The following is a 6,875-nucleotide window of genomic DNA, read 5'->3' on the forward strand; positions in this document are numbered from 1 at the left end:
ACATTTGCCTTCTGACCAGTGTATATAAGTCCTCAATAAGTAAATACAATTTCTTACTCTCATGTCCTGTCTTTCTCCCTCCCCTCCTTCTGTCTTAACACTTGCTTCATATAACCATATTTTTCTCTTACTCATTTAAAAGAAAACACTTTCTAAATTAATTTTCCCTTTTTCATTTTAATTAGATAACCACTTTTACTCTTAGATTAAATTGTTTGTTAATGCAATTTGAATGCTGTGTTTAATTTAGGGCTGGTTACTGCATGGGAGGCTGCAGCGGATCTTCTCAAAGGCTAGCCAATCTCTTCAATGTGCTGTCTGGTCTAGATCATACTGTGAGTTTGTATCAGTAAAAATACCTCTGTTCTTAAAAATGTGATCACAATTCGACACATCATTAAAATATGTCATGCCTTCACAAGGTCTAGTCATTATTATTCTAATAAAACAAGGGTTTTTTGTTTGTTTGTTTGTTTTGTTTTTGTTTTTAGCTTACTTGAGGTACTACTATATGACAGACCTTGTGCCAAAATAAAATACTGCCATGGCACAAACTACAATCTTTAACGAGAAAATTATAGTTTATCAGGAAAAACGAACACATATATTTTCTGCTTAATAACAGACATAATAAAACCAGATAGGAGTCTAGAAGATCTCATTAAAGACAGCAGGAGGAACAGGATAGAAGGAAACTTCCTAAAACATATTAATTCCATGGAGGCAAGGAATAAATTTTGAGTCCAATGAATGTTGAGTCAATGACTTATAGTAGATTTAGCTATTAAATTGAATATAACTGAAATATTAAAGATCATCTTAATACTCAAACACAAAAGGATTAGAAAACATATTCATTAGTGCATTTGTGTGTACACATGTGTCTATATTTAAAAAATATAATTTTTAAATGTTTTTAAACTATCATTAAATAAAATATTTTTTAAAGTAAACTTATTTTATGTAAGACATATATGAAGATGCTGCTTTAATATTTTGTTAGGCATCTTTTAATCCTTCATTAATTAAATCTACCAAAATATGATTGAACTTTACTGCACACACCATTATAAATAGTGACTCAGAGCTAACATAATAATGCGTTCTCAGTGTCATTTACAGATGAAGTTTCCAAGCTGAAAGTATAGACAACTTCCCAAGCTAGGTCAGTAAATGAAGAGATCAAGGCCAATGCTAAGGCTATATATTTCCCTTTTAGACTGTGTCAATTCCCTTGTATGACATCATTCATTCATTAATCCACTCATTCATTTATTTAGAGATAATTGTCTTTAGTTCAGGTTGTTTTGAAATTGCTACATAGCCAAGAATGATTTAGAACTTCTGATCATAACAGGTGTGAGCTACTATACCCAGATTATGGGTATGGGGTGTTGTGACAGTTCCCAGGGCTTCATGCATGCTAAGCAAGCATGCTGACAACTGAACTACATCCCAGCTCAAATTCTGCTTGTTAGTTGAGATGTAAAAGTGTGCTGCTCTGCTTTCTGTTGTGTTTTATCTTATGCTTTAGGCGTACTAGGTTTCCTTCACTTTAAAGGTAAATAAAAGCTATGGATGTGTGACTCATTCTACCTGGTTTTGAACCATGTCTTTCCTCTCCTAACATCTTAGATAAGTCTCTCTATTTTCTACACTTGAAGCATAAGGATAATAGTCATTATTCATAGAGTTATGAGATTTAAACAGATTTATTTATATTACATTCCTGCTGCACAACAAATTGCCAAAAGTAATTAGCACTCAGTTTTTACATCACAGCTCTCTTGATGTTTAGGTCAGAGGTGTGGTCTGGGATGACTTGTCTTTTTGTTCTGGGAAACACAAGGCTGAAATCAAATTATAAGTCAGACTGAGTTCTCAATAAGAAGATGGAGACAAACTTACAGGTAATCTTTTGAGTTTAGTTCAGGGGCATCTAATTCAGTGTTGACTGCCAGTTTGGGCTGTTCTCACCTCTGGAGGACTTCCAGACCCCTGACACATTCCTGGTCTACTTCATCTTTCCATCACCATGAAGTATAAAATAATTTTTCTGCTTCAACTCTTTGGGTTTCATTAGTGACTGGGAGAAAATGTTGCTTTTTAAATGTTTATGCATTTTGTCAAACCCAGAAAATAAATGATCCCATATTAATGTCACAAGAGCCATATGCTAATAACCTAATCACAGAAGTAAGAGCCATCAAGGTCACAATCCCTGTCACTATGTAGGTTGTATATGACAAGATATCAAGGTAGTAAGCATGCAGAAAATTTACCACAAGAAAGTTCATGATAAAAGTCTGTTGGGCAATTGTGGTGAATAAATATATAACGTTCCTCATTATTTAAAATCATCAGTATAGAGTTAAGATGAAAGGAAGAGACAGATGTTTATTATTTAGTTAAGAAAATTCTGAATGAAGACTGAAGTTCTCAATCAGGGTGCAGCAAAGCACAAGTAAGATATTGGCCAAGAAGTAACTTTACATAACAGAATCCAGAGCTGCCTGGTTACTCCCAACAGTGTGCATAGCCTGCCTTCTTCTGGTGCTTTAGAGAATGGCATGAAGAAAAATCAAATCATATTATTTTTTTGTACAACTATCAGAGATTATTTGTTGATTTTAGATTTTTATTTTTGGGAGTTCATTCTTTTTGACATCACTAACTATGACATCTATGTTATGTGATGTTTTTCAATAACGTGGAAGAGAATGTCCATTGTTCATTATGCTTGTTATGGCTCAATCTTTCTACAGTGATAGTGTCGATCTAATTAATACATAACTTACAGCTGCTCCTAGGCCTCATTTGAGAACACTGGGTTGGCTTAGCAACATTCTACATAGTCATGCTAAAAGTTTGTAAACATATGGTAAACCTCTTATGAAGTTACAGCAGTTAAATATTTCTTAGAAACTTCGTGATGACATCTTATTTTATCTGTTCACCCTCGTTGCTGGTTGGCTATGTCTTTGATGAGATTGTTGTATTTAAGCAAATTCAGATATTTTTGTAACTGCCTAAGTAGCTCCTTGTAATGGTTAATATTCATTGTTCATTTTACAGGATGTAGAATCACATCTCATAATACAAGCCCCTGGACCTGTTTTTCAAGGTTTACCCAAGTAGACTTAATCAAAGTGGGAAGATCTACCTTCCTTGTGGATGGTCCCATCCTATGGGCTGAGGTCCTGGAATATATGAAATGGAAAAAGCCAGCTGAACATAAGCATCCAGGCTTATCGACCTCCTGTGGGTTGATGTGGTATGGCCAGTCAGCCTTCCACTTGTGCTGCTATTCCCCATTGTTGTAGAATATACCTTCTCAAACTCTAAGCCAAAACACGCCTTTTCTCATTTAAATTTCTTCTTTTCCACTATTTTCTCACAGCAACAATACAATTGATTATGTCCTGTCTGGACACTTCCAGTTAGTACATTTTAAATTATGGAAGTTAACTTGTGTGGTTTTTGCCTCTGGTTTTTTTTCTTTTTTCTTTTTCTTTTTTCTTTTTTTTTTTTTCTAATTGAGAATTTCCAGGGCAAGGTTAGTAAATCATATTGATGTAAAACACAATCTTTCTCTCAAATAGAATAACGGCTAGCTAGTCCTAAGCCAATATTTAGTAGTCATGGTTCAAGTATGCAAATTTGGGTTTCCTCAAACTGCATATTCTGTTAAGAAAGTGATTATCTGAACATTTATAAACACAGAGTTAAAAATCAGTCATGGGTCAGTGCATTTACCAAATGCATTGGTAGGAACAGCAAGAAGTAAGGTAAAAGCAAAACAAGGAAAAACCAACCTCCACTGGTTTCTGACAGTATCTGATGAAACTTAGTGTTTAGATCAGCAGATGCTAATGGTCCCCTAAGAATATCTCCCAAATGGTTTACTCAATAGTCAAGCATATTAATTCAGACATATTAAGTAGTTGATAAATATCTATTAAGAGGACGAAAATAGCTCGTGATAATTTTGGCTTTTGATTGGTAGCATTCCTGCTATTCACAGTCACAAAGTTCTGATCAGTCAATCAGCCTACTGGACTCTTTCACTCAGCATGATCACTGAATGTTGAAATACCTGCTTAATTCTACTTCAATCCCTTAATTTAATGTTTTAAGATGAAAACAACTCTACTATAGGGACTCTGTGAGTATACTATAACCACAGGATGAAAATATAAGAATTATAAAATTAAGGTATTAGGCATGAGGAGACATATTACAGTAAAAATAATATCTAGCCTCAGATTATCCAGCAAATCTCCCTACTCATTTCCTTAATTTCCCCAAAATATAGTAGGTGGTTTTGTGTTTTCATTGTGAGTAATAAAGTTTGTACTGGTGCTATCTCTGTGTTGGTTCCAGTTCATTGAATGGTGTTATTTGAATTTTGTCTGCATTTATTCCTGATAATTAATTTAAAGAGATTCAAAGTAGATGAAGCTAGTTTTGTAGACAACAACCAACACTGAAAAGTTAACTGCTCGTACAAGAAACCCGGTGAATATAAAGCTCAGAGAAAGGGATTGTTAGCATTCCAGGCAGGAATATCTAGAACAATCCTTTAATGGGAATTGAGTCTCAGATAAATACTTGCTACTTTATTTATAAACCTTATTTTCATTTCTTTTGAGGGAAGGGAGGTCTTTTAGGCAAATACTATTTTATAACATGTCTTCCTTTCTTCAGTCAATAATTGCCCCTCAATAATAATTAAATGTTAAGTGTTTTAAAAAACTGTGTGAGTTCAATAGAATTCAAGCACTTTTTATGAAAACTAGAGTTAAATGCCAGGGAAGTGTGGTTGTGAAGTTACGATTTATTGTCTCTAGTGTTCAATTTTCCGATGTTGTACCTATTGATGAATTTCACTGCATGTAAAAAGAAAAATTTAAAGTTACTAATATGATAATCTTAGAGAGGGTATTTATCTGCCATTATTGAGTTGGTCCCAATGTTGTCAAGTGGACCCTTAAAAAAGCAAAGGAAGGCAGAGATGTATAGAGAGGGAGAGAAGAGGAAAAAGGAGAGGGAGGGGAGGGTTGGAGAAGGGAGAGTGAGAGAGAAAGGGGAGAGAACATGAGAAAGAGAGACAAAAAAGAAAGAAGTAGAAGAGAATTTAGAAGAAGGGCAATTGATTCAAAACATTGTGCATGTCTTGACTCACCAGTACTGGCTTTACAAAGATGTCAAGAATACAGGGAGAACTTCAGCTTTTAGAGACTGGGAATGATCTCAGGAAAGCATTGTTTGGTACTATAACTACATTGAACTGTATTTAGCCAACATCATTAAGGATTGTGAGAATAGATTGCCTTCTAGAACAGGGGAAATATTTTAACCTCTTGAGACAGATTACAGAAAAATATTCTGAACCTATAAAACACTGACCTAGACTACAAGATGTGAAACTGGAGATCTGAAGCTTTTGGTAAGTGGATGCTAATTCAGTACACAGCCAAGGAGAACTCATCCAATGGGCTTTTTAATGATTTTTCATAAGAGGATTAGTTTGTAATACTTCTGTGTCATTTTCGCAGGTCCTGAGAGCTTGGGCTGTCTCAAATCAGTGCTATACAGAGCTGTTCCTAAGGAGAAAACATGAGTTGATCTCTGAAAAAAAAAAAAAAAAACAGACTGCAGTAGCCTTTCACCATTTGTGAGTACTCAGCTCTGCTGTTCAAAGCACTGATTTTCCCTTCCAAGATGAAGAGGAAGAACATGTTTTCTATGTTGAATAACAGGCTGTCTGCTTTCTTCTACTCTGCCCTGCTCTGTTATCTGTCCAACTGCTTCCTGGATTATTCTTGCCCATTCTCAAGCTTGGCTATGCATCTTTGTTTTTTTCACTCCAAGAGGATCAAAGATGAGGAAAAGAACTTGGGCACCCACTTGATGACATGGTGTTTCTAGACACTAAAATGTGCAGTTATGTGAAGCATGAAAATATCAATGACTGAATCCAGAAAGAAGGTAGTAAATTTTTCATGAAATGAAAAAACACAACACGTTTACGAGTGTAGAGGTATCTCTAGCATTTACATTCCTTCAATCCTTTGATCCTACATGTAAGTTATGTAGAGACATAGTTAAGGTTTTTAGTTTGAAAATATCATTTATTATCATTTTGTGCTTAGTAAACTTCATTAATTATCTGTTGAAATTTATAGAAAATGAGGCATTGTAGGAGTTGTATTACTGATCTGAGGCCCGTCTCCAACTTCTTTCCCAGTATTTTCATTATTAATACCTTACATTAATGCAGTATGTCTCTTACAATAGACCAATATCAATACATTTTCATTAAGTTCCATAGTACAAGTCTTATTTTTTGTAGTGTGCAATTCAATTCTATTTATTTTGGCAATATACTATCATAGGTCCTTCAGTGAGTGTCATCAAGAACACACTATCACATTCAATATTAATTTATCGGTGATGATGTCAGAGAACAACTCTTATGTCTCCTCACAACTTTTTGTCTCATGCTTGTCATTAAGTCCTTTTACAGTGACGACAGTTTTGTTGTCTGTTTTGTTGTTGTTTTTTTTTTACATTATCTCTTGTTCTTTTTCTAAGATATCATATACAGTGCATGGCCTTTTCATATTATTTTACTGTATTTTATTTGAATTTTCACAGGTAAAGAGTTAATTCGTCATTATTATTATGTACCTCACTCAGGGGTTTTGTTCATTCCTTTCTGCTATAATTTGACCGTGTAGCTGGTCTGGTTCTCACCAACACTAGCTCGGCTGGCATGTGCTGCAGTAAACACTTTCAGGCAATATCATTATTTTGACTGCAGTTTCTCTCTCTCTCTCTCTCTCTCTCTCTCTCTCTCTCTCTCTCTCTCT

Source organism: Grammomys surdaster, unplaced genomic scaffold (genome assembly GCF_004785775.1).
Source record: "Grammomys surdaster isolate TR1022 unplaced genomic scaffold, NIH_TR_1.0 170, whole genome shotgun sequence".
Classification (NCBI taxonomy): domain Eukaryota; kingdom Metazoa; phylum Chordata; class Mammalia; order Rodentia; family Muridae; genus Grammomys; species Grammomys surdaster.